Below are 27462 nucleotides of genomic sequence, written 5' to 3' on the forward strand. Positions count from 1 at the left end.
AGGTGTTTTACCTCTTTGGGTAGGTTTATTCCTAGGTATTTTATTCTTTTTGTTGCAATGGTGAATGGGATTGTTTCCTTAATTTCTCTTTCTGATCTTTCATTGTTAGTGTATAGGAGTGCAAGAGATTTCTGTTCATTAATTTTGTATCTGGCAAACTTACCCAATTCATTGATTAGCTCTAGTAGTTTTCTGGTGGCATCTTTAGGATTCTCTATGTATAGTATCATGTCATCTGCAAAAAGTGACAGCTTTACTTCTTCTTTTACAATTTGGCTTCATTTTATTTCTTTTTCTTCTCTGATTACCATGGCTAGGACTTCCAAAACTCTGTTGAATAATAGTGGTGATAGCGGGCACCCTTATCTTATTCCTGATCTTAGTGGAAATGCTTTCAATTTTTCACCATTGAGAATGATGTTTGCTGTGGGTTTGTCGTATATGGCCTTTATTATGTTGAGGTAGGTTCCCTCTATGCCCACTTTCTGGAGTTTTTATCATAAATGCCTGTTGAATTTTGTCAAAAGCTTTTCTGCATCTTTTGAGATTATCATATGGTTTTTATTCTTCAGTTTGTTAATATGGTGTATCACATTGATTGATTTGTGTATATTGAAGAATCCTTGCATCCCTGGGATAAGTCCCACTTGATTATGGTGTATGATCCTTTTAATGTGTTATTGGATTCTGTTTGCTAGTATTTTGTTGAGGATTTTTGCATCTATATTCATCAGTGATATTGGTCTGTAATTTTCTTTTTTTGTAGTATTTTTGTCTGGTTTTGGTATCAGGGTGATGATGGCCTCATAGAACGAGTTTGGAAGTGTTTCCTTCGTCTACAATTTTTTGGAAGAGTTTGAGAAGGGTAGCTGTTAGTTCTTCTCTAAATGTTTGATAGAATTCACCTGTGAAGCCATCTGGTCACGGGCTTTTGTTTGTTGGAAGATTTTTAATCACAGTTTCAATTTCATTACTTGTGATTGGTCTGTTCATATTTTCCATTTCTTCCTGGTTCAGTCTTGGAAGGTTATACCTTTCTAAGAATTTGTTCATTTCTTCCAGGTTGTCCATTTTATTGGCATAGAGCTGCTTGTAGTAGTCTCTTATGATGCTTTGTTTTTCTGCAGTTTCTGTTGTAACTTCTCCTTTTTCATTTCTAATTTTATTGATTTGAGTCCTCTCCCTCTTTTTCTTGATGAGTCTGGCTAAAGGTTTATCAATTTTGTTTATCTTCACAAAGAACCAGCTTTTAGTTTTATTGATCTTTGCTATTATTTTCTTTGTTTCTATCTCATTTATTTCTGCTCTGATCTTTATGATTTCTTTCCTTCTACTAACTTTGGGTTTTGTTTGTTCTTCTTTCTCTAGTTCTTTTCTTTAGGTGTAAGGTTAGATTATTTATTTGAGATTTTTCTTGTTTTTTGAGGTAGGATTATATTGCTATATACTTCCCTCTTAGAACTGCTTTTGCTGCATCCCATAGGTTTTGGATCATCATGTTTTCATTGTCATTTGTCTCTAGGTATTTTTTGATTTGTTCTTTGATTTCCTCAGTGATCTCTTGATTATTTAGTAACGTATTGTTTAGCCTCCATTTGTTTGTGTTTTTTACATTGTTTTCCCCTGTAATTTATTTCTAATCTCATAGCGTTGTGGTTGGAAAAGGTAATTGATATGATTTCAATTTTCTTAAATTTACCAAGGCTTGAGTTGTGACCCAAGATGTGATCTATCCTGGAGAATGTTCTCTGTGTACTTGAGAAGAAAGTGTAATCTGCTGTTTGGAATGTCCTATAAATATCAATTAAATCTATCTGGTCTATTATGTCATTTAACGCTTGTGTTTCCTTATTAATTTTCTGTCTGGATGATCTGTCCATTGGTGTAAGTGAGGTGTTAAAGTCCCCCACTATTATTGTGTTACTGTCGATTTCCCCTTTTATGGCTGTTAGCATTTGCCTTATGTATTGAGGTGCTCCTATGTTGGGTGCAAATATATTTACAATTGTTATATCTTCTCCTTGGATTGATCACTTGATCATTATGCAGTGTCCTTCCTTGTCACTTGTAACATTCTTTATTTTAAAGTCTATTTTATTTGATATGAGTATTGCTACTCCAGCTTTCTTTTTATTTCCGTTTACATGGAATATCTTTTTCCATCCCCTCACTTTCAGTCTGCATGTGTCCCTAGGTCTGAAGTGGGTCTCTTGTAGACAGCTTATATACGGGATTTGTTTTTATATCCATTCAGCAAGCCTCTGTCACTTGGTTGGAGTATTTAATCCATTCACATTTAAGGTAATTATCAATATGTATGTTCCTATTACCATTTTCTTAATTGTTTTGGGTTTGTTTTTGTAGGTCCTTTTCTTCTCTTGTGTTTCCTACTTAGAGAAGTTCCTTTAGCATTTGTTGTAGAACTGGTTTGGTGGTGTTGAATTCTCTTAGCTTTTGCTTGTCTGTAAAGCTTTTGATTTCTCTGTCGAATCTGGATGAGATCCTTGTCAGGTAGAGTAATCTTGGTTGTAGCTTCTTCACTTTCATCACTTTAAATATATCATGCCACTCCCTTCTGGGTCTAGAGTTTCTGCTGAGAAATCAGCTGTTAACCTTATGGGAGTTCCCTTGTATTTTATTTGTCATTTTTCCCTTGTTGCCTTCAATAATTTTTCTTTGTCTTTAATCTTTGTCAATATGATTACTATGTGTCTCGGCATGTTTCTCCTTGGGTTTATCCTGCCTGGGACTCTCTGTGCTCCCTGGACTTTGGTGGCTATTTCCTCTTCCATGTTAGGGAAGTTTTCAACTATAATCTCTTCAAATATTTTTTTGGGTCCTTTCTTTCTCTCTTCTCCTTCCAGGACCCCTATAATGCGAATGTTGGTGCATTTAATGTTGTCCCAGAGGTCTCTTAAGGTGTCTTCATTTCTTTTCATTCTTTTTTCTTTATTCTGTTCTGTGGCAGTGAATTCCACTATTCTGTCTTCCATGTCACTTATCCGTTCTTTTGCCTCAGTTATTCTGTTATTGACTCCTTCTAGTGTATTTTTTACTTCAGTTTTTGTATTATTCATCTCTGTTTGTTCTTTAATTCTTCTAGGTCTTTGTTAAACATTTCTTGCATCTTCTTGATCTTTGTCTCCATTCTTTTTCCAAGGTCCTGGATCAACTTCACTATCATTTTTCTGAATTTTTTTTCTGGAAGGTTGTCTATCTCCACTTCATTTAGTTGTCTTTCTGGGGTTTTTTCTTGTTCCTTCATCTAGTACATAGTCCTCTGCCTTTTCATTTTGTTTATCTTTCTGTGAATGTAGTTTTCATTCCACAAGCTGCAGGATTGTAGTTCTTCTTGCTTCTGCTGTCTGCCCTCTGGTGGATGAGGCTATCTAAGAGGTTTGTGCAAGCTTCCTGTTGGGAGCGACTGGTGGTGGGTAGAGCTGGGTGTTGCTCTGGTGGGAAGAGCTCAGTAAAACTTTAATCTGCTTGTCTGCTGATGGGCTCAGCTGGGTTCCCTCCCTGTTGGTTGTTTGGCCTGAGGCAACCCAGCACTGGAGTCTACCTGGGTCTTTGGTGGGGCTAACGGCAGACTCCAGGAGGGCTCATACCAACGAGTACTTCCCAGAACCTCTGCTGCCAGTGTCCTTGTCCCCGCAGTGAGTCACAGCCCCCCCCCCCCGCCCCTGCAGGAGACCCTCCAACACTAGAAGGTATGTCTGGTTCAGTCACCTATGGGGTCACTGCTCCTTCCCCTGTGTCCTGTCACTCACACCACTTTGTGTGTGCCCTCCAAGAGTGGAGTCTCTATTTCCCCCAGACCTGTCAAAGACTTGCAATCAAATCCCACTAGGCTTCAAAATTTGATTCTCTGGGAATTCCTCCTGCCATTGCCAGACCCCCAGGTTGGGAAGCCTGACATGGGGCTCAGAACCTTCACTCCAGTGGATGTACTTCTGTGGTATAATTGTTCTCCAGTATGTGAGTCACCCACCCAGTGGTTATGGGGTTTGATATTACTGTGATTGTGCCCCTCCTACCATCTCATTGCGGCTTCTCCTTTGTCTTTGGATGTGGGGTATCTTTTTTGGTGAGTTCCAGTGTCTTCCTGTCGCTGATTGCTCAGCAGTTAGTTGTGATTCTGGTGCTCTCACAAGAGGGAGAAAGATGGAATTTTTTTTAAAAAAAATATTGTGATGAGGTCAACCAACAACAGCAACAGCAATAATAATACATACTGGAAGCATCACCGAAACTGGTGTGTGCGGGAGTGTGACAGTTTCTCCCTCCAGGAAAGCGGCCTTCAGCTGTCAGACCTTCATGGGGACAGCGCTCAGCTGCTCCAACTCCGGAGAGCCCCATGGAACTGGCTGAAGACTTAGGGCTTCACTGCAGCTCAACTGCTCCTTCTGTCCAGTCCTGTGTCCTCCCCTCCCTTGTCACATGTCCATCCAGGAGGACTGCTTAGTAATGTCCTGCTCTGACTCAGAGGGCATCCTGGGAACCCAGGTGTAATATGAACTCACATTATAGCCGTATTATGCTCCAGGACCTGTGATAGGCTTTGTACATGCATCATCTCCTGTAACCCCAGCAGCATCTTGCACAGAAAGGCAGTGTGCAGGGATAGTATTAGAAGAATCAGCATCCGCTCGCTTGGGTCGGCTCTATCATGTATTATATTTGACGGGAAACTTAAGGAATTTCCAGGGGATCATTCTGAATATGCATACTTCCTTTGCTCATGAGCTGACTCTAGAATTTAACACTCTTGCAAGCAGCATTTCTGCTATAAAACAGTGCTTTATAAATGTAAATAATTGAATTATTAATATTAAATAAATGCAAAGTGCTTGGAATGATGCCAAGCATCTAGTAAATGCTATGTAAAGTTTAGTTATTATTACCCTTATGACCATTATTGTTATCCTTATTTTACAAGTTGAAGCAGACAGATGCTGAATAGCACTTAGGATCAGTCCCAGTCGCCTGACTTAACACTCTGGGCTCTTAGTCACTTTGCTACACTTGAAACTCAGAAATAAATGAGTGGAGAGCTGTCTGGCTGGAGGGGTGAGAGGTAGGAGACTCTGCTCAATAACTACATCCCACTGTAGTTACCGAGGGGACTGTGGTCCCATGGTATTCTGTTGAAATACCCACTTCTAGTTCCAAAATCCTCTGGTCGCTAATAAGATTTGGGTAAATCCAGTCACATTTCCTAAGCAGAGGGCCATTTGCAAGGTGGCTTCTGCGATCTATGTATGCAGTCATCCATCTTATAGCAAAATTCGTTTCGCTAAGCTAGATAGTTTCAATCCACATCCCTAGAACAAATAGAGGTGACAGCTGACATTCCAACGTCACATTCCATCTAGACCAGGACAAGCTCTTTAGCCAGAGAAGCCCCACACATATTCCATCAGCTCATCTCTACTGCGTCTTTCCCAGCAAACACCGGGGAGGTGGGGTGTGGTTAACAGAGGCCCAGCTGCATAGATATTGGGAGCAAAGAAGAAAATAATCAAGTTTATTGATGCTTATAAGACCTGGCCTTTGGAAGAGGATAGAATCTCCCAGTAGGTAGGGAAGAATCTCTTGCCATCTGTTCCCTTACATTGTGCATTTGAACTCTTTTCTTACTATCAGCCACAAGTTTCTTGACCTCAGTTCTGCAAGAAAGACTTAACCTTTCCCAAGAGCCACTGTAGGAATTACTGCTAAGCTTTGCCCATCTGGCAGCTGCTGAACCCAAAAGTTTGCCAGCTGGAACCACTGATCCGGTATCTTGTAGCTGTTACCACCGGGTCAAATGCAGCCCCACTGTCCTTCCAGGTGACACTGTCATGTTGAAAGAGGGAAAGGGGTAATTCTCAAGGGCTGGACACAGATGCCTGCACTTGGCTTTTCCCAGCAGTAACATCCTAGTGTTTGAAAGAATTAGAGGCAGTTGATTCAGTAGGATTGGCGTACTATTTTAATGCACGTGAATCAGCCTGCAAAAAAATCTCCCACGTGCTGTGCGAAGTGTCTGAACTCCCCATGACCTGGATCTGGATCTGGAGTTACATTTGTCTACTCCAGGCACAGACAGGGCACCTAGCGCCACGCGGCATGAGGCCCAAGGAGAGCTGAGAAGGCCTCCAGGGAAGAGATGAAGCAATTTGATCCCTTCAAAAAGTCTGTCTACGGGGCCTGGAAAGAGGAGTGAAAAAGTACAAAGCACGGGATGGAAACTGAGCTCCAGATGTGGCTGGGAACAGGGGTAGGAGGTGAGCCCTAGACAGAGGCCCTGGAGTGCTGGAAGGGGCTTCAGGGGCTTTTTACCGAGAGGCTGGGGATGGTCACTGAGCCAGTGGAGACACTGAGGACCTATCAGAAAGTAGGTGGGTCTGATGAAAGAGGTGCCTTGTGTGAATCTCCCAGGGAAGCGAGGATGGAGATTGTACTGGGTGTCTGCACAGAGCCACTTGGGCCCATCCTCAGCATCAGTCAGGTGTTCATGAAGAAGAACTGATACGAAGGAGCATCAAGGAAGAAGTGGGGGGCTCTGGCCAAGGCTATTATTTTCCGGCCTGGCTCAAATGTCTGTGGCCTCGGGCTTTCAGAAAATGATTTACCAATGAACCCACTTTGCAGATTATTATTTAAGGCAAAATGGGCTTTTTGTTCCCCTAATGATTTCTAAGTCTTGATTTGTTTTTTTTTTTCTCTTTCAAAACTAGTCAGTGTTTTTGATGGAAAACTATAGAAAATAAAGTGGGAATGTCTAAGGGGAAGGCTGAGGAAAGCCTGGGGAAAGGATGGCTGGAATTGGGATCATCTCTGAAAACCATGGGCCCTGCAGCTCAAGCAGCGTAGACTGAGCTCAGGAGGCTGGGACTCGGTCCTGGCCCCGCCCTGTCACTTGATGGGCACCCCATCCATCAGAAACGTTTCAAAAGCTCTGCCTACAGTGACAAACAAACAGAAGGATCTTTTTCTTATACAGCGAGCGAGCCCTCCCAGGGGATGGCTCAGCCGTGTCAGCCCCAGTCCAGCAAGTTTCATTTTACAGCTTGAGTCACGTGTTGCTGTCACAGAAGGAGGAGAGGGAGGCAAGGAGAGCCCTGTCCCAGGAGAACAAAGGCCACCCCAGACCTCAGCTCATGTGTCCGCTGGTGTCTCACAGGCCAGAATGTGCTCCAGAGGGCTGGGCGCTGGTGTGGCACCAGCGAGGCAACTATCCTGCCCCAGAGGACAACATATAGATGTGGAAACACAGGAAGAGAAAGAAGAAGAAAGGGAGAGAGAGGAAGGAGAAGACAGGAGGAGTGGAAGGAAAGATGGAGGGAAGGAGGGAAGAAGGGAGGGAGGGAGGAAGGGAAGTCTGGATTTGAATTAAGAAGAAATATATTCATATTTCAGCCTTATTGTTAACTAAATGTAGAGACTTGAGAAAGTCTCTCTACACATTTGAGCTTCAGGTTTTTCATTTATAAAGTGGGCCTACTTATATCTACTCCACAAGAATATTATAAAGATTAAAATTTTAGAGTATGTAAAAAAAAAAACCACTTTGTAAAGTGTCCTGTGGTTCAAATCATTTAAAAAAAACGATTGCTCCAACATGAGGGTGTGCTTGGTGACAGCCAATTGGCACCGCAGGTTAATTTCCAGGAGAAGCTGTAGCATGGTTTGGGATCAGAAAGTCTCTGCCCCCAGATATGACATAAAAATGAAACGGATTCTATACGTACCTCTTGATGTTTTCGGGTGTTGATTTCACACTGGCAGAACCAAACTGCTAACATCTTGATGGGAGTCATAGTGCAGAATGTCCACTAGAGGGCAGCAGAGTTCTTCCCACGTTACTTCAGATGTCCCAGGGATGCTAATGAAACCTAGCAACCTAAGAACTTAAAAAAAATATGAACACCACACCTACACTACACTTGTTTCTCATTGCAGACTTCTGACAGGCTTGTTTTGTCTTCTCTGGAGTTGGAAGTCAGCCATCTCGGTCAAAACATGTAGTAGGAGCCTAGAGGTGCTTGAGAGACCAGGCATGAAACCTTAGCCAAGATACTGATAAATGATGATTCCATCACCTGGAAAAAGGGAATCATAACAGTACCTATGTCTTGGGTGTTGTGAGTTTCAAATGAAATTATTTCTGTAAAGTGCTTTGCACAGTTTTGGAGAGAAAATAAACGCTCAATATGCTTGCAATGTCTTCTCCTCCTTTCTTTAAACACCAGCAGCCGCAGTAGCAGAGTAAGGGTCAGGTAGCAGGAGGAGGAAAAAAAATGATATTTCAGATCGAAAAATCTGGTTGTAGCCATTTCTGTCTTAGAACCCCATGGTGGGAGGCCAATGGCCTGAGAACAGAGCCAGAGCGAGACTATTTCCATGGACTCAGACAGCCAGGAAAAGTTAAGAACAGGGTACCACAAATAATCTTGAATTGTTCCTTATACCATGATGTGATTGCTCTCTCTATCTCCAAGCCTTCTTCCACAAAGGTGTCCTGCACACCTACTGGGTTACTAGCGCTGGGGCTGCCATCCCTCGGGGGGCAGCCGCAGGTCCCAAAGGGAGAGAGTTAATGGTAGATATCCCAGCACTGCAGCAGACAGACTCTTCTAGGGGTCTGCAGAAATTCAGGGAAGGGACCTTTCCCTAATATGTGGTAGTGCCTTTAAAATAAATTAAACGTTTTATTTGGAAATAATTTCAAACTTCAAGAAAATTGAAGAATAAGAATACAGTCATCCTGCAATATCCACAGGGGATTGCTTCCAGGACCCCCAGAGGACACCAAAATCTTCGAATGCTCAAATCCCTTGTAATAAAATGGTGGGTTACAGCCGGCGCATTTGTATATGAGTTTGGTTGAACCCACAGATGCGGAACATGCAGATACAGAGTCTGACTGGAAATAACAAAAGAAGCCATAAACCTTTGGCCCAGATTCACCTCTTGTTAACTTTTAACTTTATTTGCTTTGTCATTTGCTTTATATGTCTATCTATATATCCTCACTTTTTTTTTTTTTTCCCAGAAACTTTCCAGGATAAATTGTATTCATCAAGGCTCTTCGCCCTTAAATACTTACGTGTGCATTCCCTAAGAGCAGGAATATTCTTTCACATGATTGCAGTATAGTTACCAATTTCAGTACATTCAATATTGATGCAATAGTTTAGCTGGCCATCCATATTTACAGTCTGTCGAGTGAGGTCCTGAATAGCACTTTTTCTCTTCCAATCCAGGATGTAGTTTAGGTGAGTTATTAAGTTTGTTGTTTATGTTCTCTAAGCCTTATTTAGTCTAGAACAGCATTTCTTGTTTTTCAATCACACTGATATTTTTGAAGAACGCCACCTACCACCCTCTTTAAAAAATAGAATTGTCCTCATTCGGGGTTTGCCTGATACATTTTCGTGCATACATTCAGATTATGTATTTTCTCCCAGAATACAAAACAGGTCATACTGAATCCTTCTCAGGGTATCCTCCATGAGGCATGTGATATCCAACTGTCCCCCGCAGGGGATGTTAATTTTGATCACCTGCTCAAGGTGCATGATTTCCTCATTGTGTAATTACTACGCTTTCCCCTTGCCAACAGTAAGCAATCTGTAGGGAGACAGTTAAAATCATACAAATGTCTTGCTCTTCCTCAAAATTTCCCACAAGATCCAGCATCCATTAATGAGTCTTCCCTGCTCCAATCTTTACAGTGATGATTGCAAATGATAACTTCCTGTCTCTACCCTCCATTTACCAGTCAGCACCCAGCATTCTATTGTAATCGGAAGCACTCCTTCTCCCCGTCTGTTTATTTTTCTACTTATTATCTGCTTAGACTTAATTTGTTTTCAGTGATTTACAGTTCACTACTATGCGTACCATGCGTAATCCCTGCGATGCTCAAAGTGTCCCAGATGCCGCCCGTGGGAGCCCTTTCAGTCTGGCGCCTGTGTCCTTGTGACACGTTCTCACTATGGTTTTCATGCTGTCTTGCTTTCTGATGCAACAAAATATTCTAGGCTGATTTTTCTCCTACCCTATCAGCCATTCTTCTCAGGATTCTTGTTTCCTTTCAGTATTAGACATCAAGATTTGAGCACTCAGTAAACTCCTTACTCTAGGAATATCTTTACTTCTGAGTTCTTCCAGTTGACAGACCTAGGGAATGTCTGCATGCACAGACACAGGCACACAAATGTACACACTCACATACATATGTATACCTGAGAAGTATACATACATATGCAGGGTCTAGAAGTCTTGAATTATTGATACCTCTAATACCCATCTATCTGCACAGGAATATTTTCTTGCCCCGTTGGGATGGAAGTGCACTCCATTTTAGATATAAATGTTAAAGCAAAAGTTGACTCCAAGAAATAGAGGATTTGTGGCCAATTTGGCAACAAACAATAGAGTTACAATATCAGAAGAAGAAAGCCACAAGAACTGGTTAAAATGGGGGGAAGTAAATGGGAAAATCACTATGAATGTCTTTCTATTTGTTTATGCACTCATTCAAAAACATCTTTCAGACCTTATTAAGTGACAAGCACTAATTTAGGTGTTAGGGATACATCAGTGAACAAAAAATTAAAAGCCTCTGACTTAAAGAAACAGATAGTCAAGCAGTTTAAGACACGCAACATAAAATTAATATAAAATATATAAGAAATCCAAAAGACCAAAGCAGTGAAAGGTGTGTAGGGTATTTGGGAATGGCAGTTCCCATTTCACAGGGGGCTTGGGGCACAGGTCTTTCTGGGAGGCTCGTGTGTGAGCCAAAACTTCATGGAATTGAAGAAGCAGCCACGAAGATATCTGAGCCAAGAGTTTCAGGCAAAGCACAGGAAACATGGGTCCTGGGAGGATGTGATGGAGGAATAGCCAGGCGGCCGCTGTGGCCGGAGCGCAGAGAGTGAGAGGAGAGAAGCAGGAGCTGAGCTGGAGGCGGCCGTGCAGAGTCAGGTCCCACAGAGCCTCGCCGGCCTGTGCGAGGACTTGGCTTTCACGCTGGCTGAGATGGGAAGACACTGGGAGGTCTGGAGCAGAGCACTGGCGTGGTCTAACTTCTGTTTCAAAATAATCATTGCAGCCGCTCTGTGAGGAACGTATTGTACACGCAAGCCGGGAGACAGGGGACTCCAATCAGGGAGGAGACGGTAGAAGCCAGAGACCAGCTGGAGAGAGTGCAATAATCCAGTCCAATCGGGGAGGAGACGGTAGAAGCCGGAGATGAGCTTGATAGGATTGCAGTAATCCAGTCCAATCAGGGAGGAGACGGTAGAAGCCCGAGACCAGCTGGAGAGGACTGCAATAATCCAGAGATGCTGAGGTCTGTACCAAGGTCACAACAAATGTGTGCACTTGTAGGTGGAGGTAGGCATCCGTGCAGCAAGCATTTTTCGATGAATACTAGGTGCCCAATATTGTTATAAGTCCTGGGGAATACAGAGATGAACAGAGCACATTACAGCCCTCAAGGAATTCACAATCTTTGGAGACTGTGACAGGTGAGCTCAACATGTCTGCAGACATTGATGGTCACCGTGGTGATCACCGTGATTGTTCAAGAGTGCTCTGAACCAAGTGCTGTGATCACACAGATGAGGACCTGGTATCCATATCTGCAGACTGCAGATGCAGGGGAAGTGTCAGAGAGAAGGTGATTTTCAAAGAGGGAGATGAGATCATTGGGCCCTAGAGAGAGAGGGAGAGAGAGGGAGAGAGGGAGAGAGAGAGGGAGAGAGAGGGAGAGAGAATCCTCATTTCCTAATTTCTAGTTTCAGTCACAGTCGTCGTGCTGGCTTCTGTCATCCCCTCGGGGGGCCTTCAAATTATCTGCTGTGGCTTTACAACAAACTCCTCTGACATGGTTTACCTTGAGTGAGTTTCTGTTTGTTTCCATCAATAACTTCAGTCGGAGAGACAGAAGATAAGACCGTGGAATCCACAGACCGGACGTGGATTGCCTAGGTGTGCAGGGATAAGGAAAGAGGGAAGATAGGAATGATGTCCAGATGTGTGGTCTAGGTATGATCGCAACATCGCTTCACGAGAGAATTGTTGAGGAAGAGAACCATAATTGGGGAGGGAATGACTGTGTTTTCAGATAGGATGATGCGAGTTGCCTCCAGAATGTAGATGGTGCACCTGGGGCTGAGGAGCAGCCCCGGGGGAAGGAGAGCTCTGGGAAGCATTGTCGATGAAGATGAACTTGCAGGGAGAGGAAGGTTCAGGAGGGATGGTTTGAGGAACGGAGGGCTGGGTTGGTGGCAAAAGAAGGGGTGCCGGCACACAAGATTGAAAAGAGCAGACAGGAGTGAAGGAAGCCAATAAGTACCATGAGTGGAAAGCTTTTCCAGGGGAAAAATGCAAATTCCTTCTATACTTCAAATGACCCATTTTACCATGTCCATTTCACCATGTCCATTTCATTTCACCTATTTGTGCATATGACTTAATTCCCATCCTAGCCTGAAACTTAAGAGCTCAAACCATGTGCTTTTTTATGAATTGCCAGCCTCAGAGGAGCACAGTTCCCGGAGTGGTTAATCCACAGGCTGATTGCATCAAAGATGGTCCATAATGCCATGTTAATGTTGTAGATCCCAGATCTCTCACATGTTATTTCACCAACTAGGATTTCTTCAATCTGAAGCCAGGATGAAATATGCATAAGAACTCAGTACATTTTCTTATAAACAAAAATAATTAAAAGTAAATTAGGGAGATGCAAGAGGGAGGAGATATGGGGATATATGTATATGTATAGCTGATTCACTTTGTCGTAAAGCAAAAACTAACACACCATTGTAAAGCAATTATACTCCAATAAAGATGTTTAAAAAAAAAAAGTAAATTAAAGATATATATTCTCCTGCAGAGCTTAGGTGAAGAGTCCTGACATGCCCTTCTTGGGGTCACCTCTGATGTCTTCATGGGCTTGGCTTTCCTTTCGAAGGACCCTAGGAGTGGGGTCCCAGCTGTCACAGCTGTGGTTAAAAAGCCCTGACCTCCTCCCTCACCTGCTCCAGCTGCATCCGGCATTTCCACTCTGTCGGAGCCGCTGAGCTGTCTGCCCTCCCATCCTTCCCTCATCTTTGCTCTTCTCTGACTATGGAGACACTGGCCTGTTACCTGAGGACCCCAAGGTGCGTGATTCCATCTTTCTGGGTGTAGCCTGAGGAGATGGTTGGACTCATCTTTAAATGCCCACCGCAAATATTTTCTCTTCCCCTCAGGCTATCCAATCTCCCCTGTGCAGCAGAGTGGGGTCCGGCCTCTGTGCTCCCAAGGTGATGGGCATCTCAGCTGTTTCAACACTCACCACACCACGTTTCCAGTGACTGTTGACTTTCTCCTGTCTGCATATTCAGTGAGTTCCTTGAGGTTGGGGACCACATCTTACACATCTTTGAATCCCAAGTATTTATTTAGTTGAGTGCCTGGTGCCCAGAGGGTGCCCCACAAATGTTTGGTGAATTGGAACAACGTGGGTCCAAAAGATCATAAATTTACTTTCTAATCCTACATACCTTGCTTTTTCTAATTCTAAATTCAAAGTCAGATATATGTCTCTTTCTTGGTTATGTGAGTAGTGTAGAAGGCAGTGGGGATTTTGTTCTACATCGTATCTTTTTGTTTCTCTTGGTTTATTTTACATCTATTACACAAAACTTCTATGAATATCTAATAGGATAAGATATTCTTCTTCCTTTTACAGAGGAAAAAGCTTGAAGAATAAGCAAGAGAAGTTTCGAAGATTTTCTGGGAATTCAACTAGAAATGAACTCTTGTCTTTCTCGATGTTGGACCCCAGGGTGAGCAAGGACTCTGTAAACACAAAACAATGAGTCAGTGAATGACTTGGCCAAATCTGTGGTTTACAGTGGAGGTGTGGTCTACATGACTTGTGTGTGCAAAGCTTTCAGTATCACAGAGTCTGCTCAAGGAAGCCCTTTAAAGGCCAATTACAAGTGCACATAGAGCTTCAAAGTCTGTGGTCAGTGGAAATGATGTTTAAGTCCTCTGGCCAAGGGAGGGTGTACAATCTGTGTGTGAGCTTGGAGGGGCCACCAAGATAATCTCCATGTGCCATCATGTCATTTTTCATGAACTGTTTTTCAGCCCTGTGGGGAAAACAGCCTTTTGGCCACCACACATCACTTCTAAAGCGAGCAGCAAAGGCATCTTTGGCAAGACTTCTGTTTGTTCTCTCAGCCAAACCACCAGCAACTCCTCTTTCACACGAGGCTTCCTGGCCTGCCCTGTACTCAGCTAACCACACGGGCAACGCCTCTCATGACTTTTGCGATGAGGCCGTCGAGAGGGTGAGTGGGTAGCTGGGGAGAGAGGGCATGTGAAACCCGTTTCAAAGTGCAGACCGTAATTTGTAGAGAGTTGAGTGTGAGTGGTGACAGAGGGTGCTGAAGAGTTTCACATGCTCCCAAAATAGATTGTCTTTGTAAAAACAAGTGGGGAAAAGGTGAGAGGATTTGATGAGGGTGATTTTTCTGTAAGGCTGCATTGGTATATCTCTTTCACGTGTATGTTAGAAATTGTTGAATCCATCTCTTCTCCCTCCATAGTCCCCGAGTATTTTATTCATACATTTGTACAGTACTTATGACAGTATTATATGTATTCGTTATTCAACCTGGCAGGGCAGGCATTGTCATTTACTGGTCTGCATTTCCTCCATGGTGTCTACAATAGCGACTTATATTTTCCTTGCTTAACAATATTTGTTTAGCTTACCTAACTGTATTATCATAATAAAGGTAAAGGAAAATTCATTGGTGACACTTATTATGAGGAGTCAATGAGTAAAACGAATAACATTCGGGAGTTGAAAGAATACATTTTGAATCTTGAATAAGGTGCCATACTCTGAATAAGGTGTTATTTGTGATAAAAGAGTAACCTTCTTATTATTTGAGGAAAAGAATTAATGATCATTTGTGTCATTTGATAAACATGCTTTGGATGAGAGTTGAGATTTTTATGCGAGTCAATATAAGCAGAACTTCCACGTGGATTTTCATGGTAATCAGTGTTTACTTTTCTTCTAAAATATTAACAGTATGAGGAAAGAATGAAACAATGAATGTAACGAGAGTAATGAAACCACTAGTAGGAAAACCAAACGGTGCCTCACCCAACAAGAGAATGAACGTTCAGATACCAGCACCAACCTTGCCTCCATCATGGCTGGACCGAAATCAAAGACTTCCCCTTCTAAGTGGATGGAAATGTAAATCTTCAGACACATGCAGAAGAAAGGTTTGCCTGTGATATGGGTTGAGACTCAGGGAATGTTGAAACAACTGGTCCTTGAAGCAGGGAGTGTTGAAATAATATGTTGTTTTAAGAGTCTTCACTGGGAGACTAATATTTCAACACATTTGAATGACTTCCTTGCAGTAAAAATGTTTAGGCTTAAAAAATGAAGCTGGATAAGTAACAGGAGCTTCCAAGAGAAAAACCACTCAACTTAATAATTTCACAGCAAAAAAATTAGAGACCCTGTAGTTAGAGACGTTACCAGCAAGCCCATCCCACATTGCTATTTCCACTGAGTATCACTCTGAGTTGGATCTGCTTCTGCAACCAAAATTTTAGGTGAGTGACAGCCATAAAAAAGAATGAAATAATGCCATTTGCAGCAACATGGATGGACCTAGAGATTATCATACTAAGTGAAGTAAGAAAGAGAAAGACAACTACCATATGATATCACTTGTATGTGGAATATAAAATATGACACAAATGAACTTATCTATGACACAGAAACAGATTCACAGACATAGAGAACAGACCTGTGGTTGCCAAAGGGGAGGGGGCTGGGGGAGGGATGGATTAGGAGTTTGGTGTTAGCAGATGTAAACTATTATACATAGGATGGATAAACAGCAAGGACCTACTGTACAGCATAGAGAACTATACTCAATATCCTGTGATAAACCATAATGGAAAAGAATACAGGGAATTCCCTGGTGGTCCAGTGGTTAAGACTCCATGCTTTCACTGCCGTTGGGCCCGGGTTTGATCCCTGGTCGGCGAACTAAGATCCCACAAGCCACGAGGCACAGCCATAAAAAAATAAAATAAAATAAAATCCTAAAACATATATATAAAGAAGTTTAAGAAAGAATATAAAAAAGAATGTGTATATTTGTATAACTGAATCACTTTGCTATACAGCAGAAATTAACACAACATTGTAAATCAACTGTACTTCAATAACATAAATAAACGTAAATAAAATTTTAGGTGAGAGAGATAAGTTTGGGACTCCCAGTTTCTCATGAGGAAATTACTGAGAAAACTGATGTTTAGATGACAGAATTTGATTTTCTGAGAATTAAGGAAATTAAGATAAATACTTCTATCCAACCCCTTCACAAATCCATATAATACTATTTCACAGGGATTTAGCAAGTACCTATAGGAAAAAAAACCCTGTGCTAGTGTCTCATCTACTGAGTTTAAGTGATTCAGCTGCAAAAGATTAGAGCTCCACAATCTGAGTGAGAGAATATGATCTTCATTTTTTAAAATGAAATTATCTGTGTTACAAAAGCTACAACTCTTAGCCTAATACTGGCAAACTGGAACACTGGGTCTTTTTCCAGTATTTATTAATTCCTTACCTAATATAAGCCTTACATTTTTATTCTTTTGGTTTTGTTTGTTCATTCTTTTGTTCCTGTTTCATCACTAGAAAATGAATTATTATTACTATTATTGTAAAAGCACATGAAAATATAATTTCAATAGACTTCCACAGCTGCTTGAAGAGGCTTTTATAAGCATCCCTAGGTCTTTAATCAATAGCGAGGGCTGGTCTTTTGTGTAGGATTTATGATAGAACAGACTGTAAACAATGTGTTCTTGGCATCTTACATTTACACATAAAAACTCTTTTTTGTATAAAATAAGTGTGATTGCTTGTTCTTCATGGTTGCTGTTAGAAGCAAAGGTAAGTAGGTTTAAGTGTTTTGTGTTTGTTTTTTTTTTTATGATTATTAGAATCAGGGACCCAGGATTGCCTGAATCTTGCCTTGCAACCCATCTACTCACCTCCCCACCAGTAGGGTTGCCAAGGGATAGATGCGAAAGGCTCAGTAGACAAATAAGGAAAAGGAAATTACTTTACTGCAAGCTGGGTGAAGGTCCCCACCTTGACAGAGGGCTCTTCGAAAAGCTGGCATACCTGGCTTGAGCCAATGTCCAAATTGAGCTAAGTCATAAGTCTGGCATGTGCCCGCCCCAAAGCCAAAATCAAAATCTTGGACCTTACTCCTAATAATCAGTGTCACAAAAGCAGGAAATCCAAGGATGGTCACACAGACTGATGCAGAGCACTAAACCCGCCGTAAATAGTCAGGGCTCTGTTGGCTCATTCAGTCACCCAGAGAGATTGAAGAGAGAGAATGCCTGTCACGTGCATGATTAATGGGTCCACAGTCCAACTCAACTGGCAGCTCCCCACTCTTGGCGAGGGAGCCAGGACTGAGGGGCAGGCAGCTCTCCCCGTGTCCATAGCGGAGCTGAAGCTCAAGGAACTCAGGTCTGTGCCTGCATTGATGGGAGCAGCACAAAACAAAACAAAAACAAAAAAACCTTTGGTGACCTTCTCTTCATGGCTCATGATCTGAGGACCAATAACCAACGTTTCAAACTCATGTGTCACATTCCTTCCCCACCTTGATCTTAACAGTTCTGAGGCAAAGATACAGAAGACCCACTTCTGGGGTCTGAGGGAAAGACAGCTCTCGCTTCTCCCCAGTTCAGTTCCTGCTCCAGAATCTTCCTTGATATATTGGGAAACATGTAGCAAAAGTATTTTTATTTTAAAATTTTAAATAATTTTAATGTTATATCAGTAATAACTGTAAATAGTTTTTAATGTCAAATAATTCTTAAAGTCTTAAAGTGAAAGAGTATCCCACCCCATCCCATTCCTCAGATCTTTTTATCCCAAAATCAACTACTCTCAACTCTTCTAGCTATTTCACATGACTGATGCTTCCATATTTCTGAACAGCATGTGATTCTAGTAGCCTTGAGTATTGTTTTTAATTTTAAACCTTCTGTATTGACAACCTGCCATTGGAGATAAGGATTTAGCTTTTCCACACCAGTCATCCTAAATTCACCTACTCCCAGCTTTCCAACATAATTATATCACAACTTTTAGGTAAATTAATAGCTTATATTCTTAGAACCTTCGCTGTTGTGTCCCTCCTTTCTTATAAACCTTTTGCTGTTGTTATTGTCGTTGCTGTTTTTGGAGTTCATCATGACCATAATTTTTCATTTGTTTAGTTTTCTGTGAACAAACTAACTGATATCTTTTCAAGAGTTCCAATCTTTCTCCTACAGGCCTATCAATATTATTTTCCATGTACTCAAATACATCTCTTTTTTTCTGGTAAACTCCCAAAGACATCGGTTCCTGTCCTTCTGTTCGAGTCCGTACTGTTTTGTTTCTAGATCTACACAGCTACCATCCAGAACATTCCTTTTAATGACCACCTGTGTTGGATGGCCAGTTTGCTGGATGTAACGCCCTCTTCCCGTTTCCTTTTTACTTTAAATTTTGTTGAAAATCATTTTTTTTTGTTTTAATATCATCCTGAGAAAAGGTGGTAATAAGTTAATTTTTCAATCTCAGCATACCTGAAATATTTATCACCACATCTGATCTTTTGTCTGGGTAAAGAATTTTATATTGAAAATCTTCTCTGTCAGAATTTGAAACCAAAGTTTTCTTGTCTTGTAACTTCCAATCTTATTCCTTAGAATCTTGTTGCTTAACTGATTGGCAAGACTTTGGGAGGTAATAATGCAGAGTGGTTAAGAACTGAACCGCCTTGGTTCAAATCCCTTCTTACACCCCACCAACTTGGCCAAGTGATATTTGCAAAGTTACTTAAACTCCCTGTGTTTCCTTTTTCTGCTCTGTACAATCGGGTGTGATAAAATTCTATTCAGCCCAAATCAATGTCTTGGGTATATTTATCTTTAGATGATTTTAATTTAGATGAGGGAGAAAGTGTTTTGGATAAAATAAACCTTTGTGGGATTTAATGTTGTGATGGATGAACACAATTTTCAGCTATGGTCTTGATGGAAATTTGTTGTAAAATTCAACATGTAATGCTAGGCACATCCTATACACACAAACACCAAAACAATTATGATAGCTCAATTTCTGGAAAAAATAGCATGTATTACAATAATACTGTGTAAGTTGTAACCCTTAAATTATAGTTTTGTTTTGCATATTAAAAAAAGAGTTCATCAAGAGCATAGAGACCACAGTGGGAGGTCCAAAAGATCAGCAGATAGAGTGGTTAGTCAATTACACTCCCCACAGCAGGAGATCTGAACTTCACTGTTAGGATATTGAAGACAGCAAGTGGAGTTTGTCTCTACTAGCACAATGCCTGGTACATTGCCTTGGCCAAGCACACAAGCGAAACTCTAGTCAAACAAAACACAAATGTTACACAATTATTAATTTGGTAGTGATTAATTGTTTGTTATCCAAGCCTAATAATTCATTGTTCTGAATTGGATTTCCCACAGTTTATTATGGTAATTAGTGCTGGTAATGTGCTCCACACCCACAGATGGGAGGTTGAATTTTCAAAACACCCTGATTTGGAGATGGAAAATGTGAGCTGTTTGTTCCATGTCCTTGAGTAACTCACTTAACCTCTGCTCAGTTTCCCTGTCTGTAAATTGCTGCAGCTACCCTATTAGAGCATTTTAAAGGCTAGAATAACGTGTGTGAAAATTCTAGGTAAGTCCTATGAAAATGACTGTTCACAGGATCTGAGCCTCAGGCAATATTTTCATGTAATGTAAGTTCTTATGAAAGCAGAGGTTCTTCCTTCATTTCATGAATGGTTATCTTTTAGAACAGAAATAAATAGTTATTATGAAATAAATAGTTATAATAATAATAGTTATTATAATAAATAAATATTATATATATAATAAATGGTTAGTGTAATTTCTACTAGAAATTCCATGTTGCAAATATTAAACTAGTCTTTTTGCCTAAGAAAAAATTTGCCATATACTCAAAACTAGTCATGATTTTTTGTGCCAAGATAACTAGATCAAAAGTCAAAGTTTTGTCATTATGGGTTTTTGTCTCCATATATCTCATGCTCGCACTGTTGCAGCTATGTTTGTCATGATTTCTTTTACTAAAGATAATAATGATATTAAATAGCATTGATTGATGATTTACTATGTACCAGGCATTGTGCTAGCAGAGACTAACTTTACCTGTTGTCTTCAATATCCTAAGAGCATAAGGACGTTCTTGAAACAGTATTCATTTTGTAATCACTATTATCTTTTATTTGGAAGACAAAAACAAACATTCACATAACTCCTTTGGGAAGAGGTGTGTTGTGCAAAAATAAAGAACATGCTACGTAGTTCCATGAAGCTTGGGAACTGCTAAGCTAGAGGAAAAAAATGTTTTATTCTGAACTTCCCTTTATTAGTACTTAGCGCTGTACAAGACTAAAATGATGTGATGTGATAACGAACAGATAAAAGGTCAAATGACTGAAAATTCAATATAAGTTGGCCAGGATGGCTAATATGCAGTGTTTGCTGTAGGAACACATAAAGGAGCCGACAAATCTTTCACTTTTTCATTTAATTTTTTCTACTTTGCTTGATAACTTTTATCCATTAAGTACTATGATTTGACAGCCTCTGCAGGGAGAAAGTTCAGCTCCTATCACCAGATTTAGACAGAATTTTTTCTATTTGCTAATAACTGGGTACTTTGTATAAATTGCTTAAACTCTCTAAGCCTCAGTTGCCTTATTTATAGAATGAGACTAAGAATACTTAATAGGGCAATTATGAGGATTATATGAGGAAATATATTCAAAGCAGTTTCCACTGTGTCTGATCCAAGTAGGCATACAATAATAATTAGCTTTATTATAACAAAGATACTATTTGTTGATGCTTTGCTGTAATATTAGTTTTGTGAAAATGTTTTCCTTTTATTGAAATTCCCAATATACTTCATAAATTATGGAAACCCTAACTGGGTACGTTCTCCATCAGTCTTCTGAAATACAAGAGCACAGGTCTGTGGCTTTTAGAAGCATAATCATCTAGTCCTCAGTTACTAGCACATCTGGGGATGGTCCCAGTTAGCCCTGCCCACAGGCATTCTAATAATACACACCACATACTCTATTTCTCCCCAGACCCAATTCCATAGTTGGGAATAGGGTACCAACTCCTCCATTAATTTCACTTTAGTCATAAGTTGGAAAAACAAAAGCCACATTTACAATTACACTTAGTTCATTGAAAGTGGGTTCAATAAACAATTAAGAGCTTCTCAAACTCAACTCAAAGAAGCTACCCAGTTTATCCCATTCTTCAAAAATGAGAAAATCATGAAAGTTAAATAAGGAATGACACGAGTAGCACTATGAAATGCAAGTGACTCTCCAGCTTCTGGGAGCTGCAGGACCTCCCATCTCTACCAGTGTAGTGAGTAGAGCAATCCTTAACTTCCACACATGCCCCCGGCCTCAGCCATCTATGAATGCTGCAGAGAGAAATGTAATAAGACAACAATTAAAGACACATGATCCTTAGGAACATAAAGCAAGACAAACAAAAACACAAATAAAATCATTCAATAAACACTAAATGCTTCTTTCAGCACAACACTATATCTTGGCTTTATTGGCTAAGAAAATAATAATTCACCAAATTCAATATAAGTGGGTTGAACTGGAGTGCATAGAGGTCTTCAACTGCAATTTTAATATTTCATTTATGTAAAATATTACTACTGTTACTGCTACAACACATACCAGCACTACAACTAATGACAATTCTGAAATAGGGTAAAACATTCACATTTAATCAATAATGTGTATTATTGTCTCCATTTCTCAGTGTGTTCAGGACTTCATGAACTTTTTTAATGACAAAAAAAGTTAAGGTAAAAAATGACTTGTGTGACATAGGAGAAATTGGGAGACATATATTTGAACTCTGATTCTGCTGCTCAATAGTAATGACCCTTGTCAATCCTTTGTTTCTATCTATAAAAATCTATATCTACAAAAAAAAACCCTATAAAATTGTTTGGCTACTTACCTGCCTCAAAAAATATTTTACAGCTATAAAAAGAGTTCATGTGAGAAAATACCTAGTATAATGCCTAACACTACAAATTCTCATTAAATATTACTTTTATCTGAAAAATAGTATTGATAATAGTTATTGTTATGTACATTATAAATCTTACACACGGCAAGAAAAATGGTATTGTCAGTGAATTTCTAACACACCTGGTAAGAATGGGCTGGCTGCTTGTGAAAATGACCCAACAATGACATACGCTGACCAAGAAAAGTGGAGAAACAGACTAGATTGGATTTATGGACACAGAGGTGGAGTTTGAGGAGTGTTAAATGAATAATAGTACCTGCTTTAGTCATACTTTGGTAAAGGCTAAATTAAATTTCTCAGACATGAACAAATTGACAGAAGTACACGAAAGGTGAGCAAGTTCTTGTTAAAGCAAGAACAAATTTAAACTATAAGAGAAATAAGAAATGCCCTGTACTCCTTCCAAAAATTTCAGAAAACAATGAAGATTTAGAAAGAAAGGAAGGAAGGAGGGAATGAGGGAGGGCGGGAGGGAGGGGGAGAGAAAGCTTTGAAGGAAAAAATATAAAGCCACCAGCTTTAAAGAGGTGAATAGATATTTCCAGCTGTGGAATCATTTAATAGAATTCTTGAACAGGAAAAAAAAAAAAGGTGAGGAAATTTGAGCAGAAATAGCAGAAAACAAAGACCAAAAATGGAAGAGGTTCGTGAAGACAGGATGAAAGCAATGAATGATGAAGAGTTTAAGGAAGAATCAAAGCTCCAACTCCAGTCCTCTAGGAGTGAGGGAGAAGGGGTGGTAGCGAGGGGCTTTGGAGACAAGATAGCCAGGGAAGGCAGCCTGGAGAGGTGATGTGGAGCTTTTGTGTTGAACTCCTTCAAGAGAAGGAGAAAAAAATCAAGGTTAAACAACAGCTGAACACAATATGGTTATTAATCAAAGAAGGAAGAGTAAAATAATGGAGCCGTAGCCATAGCAGCTTAGAAACTAAGTGGTGGGGAGAAATTCCTGAAGAAGAGCTGGCCATTCTCAATGCAGAGGCTAAGGGGGATGGGATTTACCTTTGGCTGCTAATGGCAAGTGGGAGAAAGACAAACAATTAGTATAAAGGAGGAAAGAAGCCATTAGGGACATTTTTTTGAGAGAAGCAAGAGGATGATACTGTAAAGTGAGGATCAGTAAGCTTTGTAAGTTCCTGTTAGAAAGCCAGGAAACTTGCCATGAAGCCGGGACAGAATAATGGAAGTGACAGACAATGCAGCCAGGGCACAGAGGGGAAAGAAGAAGGTTTTTTTTTTTTTTAATTACAGAGGTAATATAGAATAACCCCAAAGCAGGAAATCAAGGTTACTTATTTTATAAAGATCTGATTGATCAAACAATTCCTTTCCAAGACAATGCAGAAATACTGTGTGTCGTAGGTGTTATAAAACCACTAGAATTCCATGTGCAAAGGTTAAATAGAAAAAAGTGTATATCGGATGAACCAATAATGAGTAAAATTGCACAGAGAACAGCTTTTATGTTGCTGCTAAAAGAGACAGATGCCCAGGGAGCCCTAGAGTCTTACCCAAGGTCCCATAGTTAGGGGTAGATCTTTCTGACCTAAATCTTTTTGTCTTTTTGACTCCAAATCCTATGACCTTCCCACAATGTAGCTGTTAACTCAACCAAAAACTAAGTTAAAACTGATCAAATTCCTAATGCCAGTTGTCTTAAATAATGCATTCAAATATTTTCCACCAAGTGGGGACCCATGCTGTGTCTCTGTAGCATAGTAAGGTGAGCTTAGGAAGGAGTTCCCACACATTCATGCACACACAAGCAAGTGCAGGCACACAGGAGTGGTAGGAATAACCACAGCAAAAAAAGAAAAAGAGTATCTTCTTAATAATAATGAGGGGAAGCAGAACTCATCACATGTACTCTGGTGAAAAATAAGAAATTTTTGATCCAGGTAACCAAAAGATTGTTCTTCCTTTTGCTATTGTTGTTTTTTTTGTTCTTTGGTGTGTGTATGTGTGTGTGTGTGTGTGTGTGTGTGTGGTACGAAGGTTTGTGAGGGAGATGTGGGGCAGGTTTAATGGATATAAAGCAGGAAAACAACAGTTACAAAAAGAATTATGCAATCTTACAAAATGAAAGTGGAAAGAAGAAAAAGAGAATCACTTCATGGGAATCATACAAATGTAGAAAAGAGCACAGAAAAGAACTGAAAGTAGAATATGAGGTTATGAGGATAACCTACTTTGGAGAAGAGAAGAATGAAATCTATTTAAAAAGATATTAGAGAGTCTCAAGAAATTTCTATTTTCTCTGGAAATTTTAATGGGCTATTGTGATGGTGAGGCAAGAGTTGCACATAAATTAAAAGTATTTTTTTAAAGTAAGAATTAAAATGGCTGTCAAATGAGATGATTTATGTGAAAATACCCTAAACATTATGAAATGTTGTTGTGGTGCCAGACATCATTGTAGCTATTACTGCTGTTGTTGATAATCATATTTGATGGTGTCTCCTATGGTACCACCCCTGTCTCACCACCCCAGTGATGTACTGAGCCCCATCATATTTGGGGGCTGTGGCTCCTCTTTATAGATAAAGTCCTGCCCATCCAGCCCTCTGGAGACAGTAGAATGGATGGTGCGACTGAATCAACCACACATCTTACCATGAAAGAAATAGTAGTGGGCTGGCTCTTCCCCACTTTCACCCAGTATGAAATATGAAGAAACGGTCATAAATTACAACAAGAGAGATTTAAGTTTGGAATAAAAAAATAATTTCCTGCTGTTATGCATGGAAAAAGGTTACTGAGGGAAGTAGAGGTATCTCTTTGCTAGAGCTGGTAGAAATAGTTCCCTGCCTGCCTTCGGGTGTTCAGAAGGAAAGCTCTTAGAGGTGGGGCAGGTGTTGCTGAAAGGGGTGATTCCGGGGATCTGTTCAAATCCCCAGACTGTGTTATTATAAGTGGTTGTCAGTTTATCAAGTCAAGATGTGCTGTTGATCTAGACACTTACAGTTGTGCTTCAATTCCATGTATCCTCAAGTAGCCTTAAACAGTTAACGCAATTTTGAAAATATTTTCAGTTCTGGAAATTGTTGAATACACTGGGAGTGAAAACATTGAAAAAAGTTTCAACTATTTCAGGTGATAAAGAAATCAATGTTGGATTTCTCTATTTTGACTTGCTATTTCATTTTTTTTTGCTCTCACCCAAACGATTCTTTGGCCAGGCTGAGGCAAACTCGTTTGCTTTATTCACCCAAAATATAGGATTTGATGTTTCCTTCCGTGTACAACTTCCTACTCACATCACCTATCTTCCCAAAGGCTGTTGAAGGCGTTCTCTGCTTCCTTATCCTTTCAACCCGGCCCAAAGGGTTGTTTCCCCTTTCGTTAAGAGGTATAAAAATGTCAGTGCCGCTGAAAATACAATATCTTTATTCTCATCGTCTAGGAGACAGGATGCGTGTGAAGGTGTTAAGTGTCAGCCATGTCAGATTTCACTTCCTGCTTCATAATCAATCCAATATGGGTCGACCAGGCCCCTGTTATGCCCCAGCCTTTCCAAGGAGATCTTGCTTCTAATCTGACCTGGGCTGCTCTCACTTCAACTACCCAGGGACAAAGTTAAAAATACCTGGCAATATCCCTCTCCTTCATCCACCTCCTGGCCCCTCTTCTATCTTCAGGGTTATAAAAATGAAGGAAATTTGTTACGACGGATTCCCATGGCTTGGGAGTTGCTTGCTGAATGATTTCACAGTCTAGCTATTAGCTATGAAGAAACATAATGCCATCCTTACATATCTGGTTTGAGTTGGGAGGGAAAGGCTCAAATGAAAGCCTCAGAAGAGGCAGAGGGGAATGAAGAGAAGAATTTAGCATTCTGGGGACTCGGTCTGCTGATTTTAGGAGGGTGATTAGGTGGAATATTTATGGCACTAATGTTGGAGTTTGATTCCCCAGTTTCTTACTTGCAGTGTATATGCCAGGGTAGAAAGTGACCCTGGGGAACTACCATCTTAGTCCAGGTGGACGGAGCCCATTGGGAGGGAATGAACAGCTTTTTGACTGGTTAATTTCTCCTGGTGGAGTGTCTAATAATGACTCTGACATCCAAGAAGCCAGCGCTCTTGGGGTTAGGTTCCATTACCACACAGATAGGTGGTCTTGAGGCAAAATACTGTCATGATTAAGAGGTTGGCCCATGAGATCAGGCTGATGAAGGCTCAAACTTTGTGACTTTATGAAAAGGAACCCCATATCCTCAGCTTCCTTAACCATAAAAGGAAGATAATAATTGTATCTAAATGAGAAGATGGGTGAATTGTGCTAAGCGTAGTGTTTAACACAGGAAAACTGCTCAAAATGAGAGACACAAGGACAATAAGAAACGAAATAGACAAGTATCTGAAAGAATTCCTTGATTCAACAAATGTTTATTGAGCACCTATTATGAATCGATACATGCCCATGGTATTTTGAAAGACAGAAGGGCACCCTGAGCACAGCTTCTGCCCTGGGTACTCCTATTCTCATTGGCCAGACAAAATATAATTGAAATCTCAAGCTATTTAAATAATGAGAGCTTAGGAATTCAGGAAAGGGGATAACTATTATAAACTGGAGTAAAGAATCTCATGAAATATTTAAAATATTTAGAGAAAATTAGAGGATATTTTGTGATATTTCATGAAATTATTAGAAACTACAGTTACAGAGTAAAAGAAAAGGTAAATCAGAAGATATGGACTCAATTCTTTCTCACCTTCTCACGTGTGATACTGGGAAATCATTTCACCTCTCTTCGTGTGAGTTTCCACAGCTGTAAAATTAATATAAGATTCAGCTCATGGATTTTGTGAGCATCGGGCAAAATAACATATGTTAAAGTGCCTGGATTTGGTTTTGCTCTAGGGAGCATTTCAAGGGGTAAATATGAAAAGAATGCAGAGTCAATGTTCACTCCCTCCACGTCTCACCCTTTCTTCTTTCTCTGAACAGAGCTACGGCTCCTCTCATTTGATTCCTTGACTTCCTATGCTATTTGAGAGGAAAAGAACAGATTTATCTGGTTAAAAAGTGGTTATAAGTCTGCCACAGTGACTCGTCAGACAACATGTTACCCTGTTTCTCCTGCATCAGTCAGCTGCCTCCTGAACGCTCCTGGACCAGAGGTGCCGGCAGTGATGGTCCAAGTGATGGGGCCCGGGACTCGCTGCTCAGAAGGCCTGACTTCTGTTCCTGACTCTGCAA

This window comes from Balaenoptera borealis (genome assembly GCF_965194805.1).
Source record: "Balaenoptera borealis genome assembly, chromosome: 11".
Classification (NCBI taxonomy): Eukaryota; Metazoa; Chordata; class Mammalia; order Artiodactyla; family Balaenopteridae; genus Balaenoptera; species Balaenoptera borealis.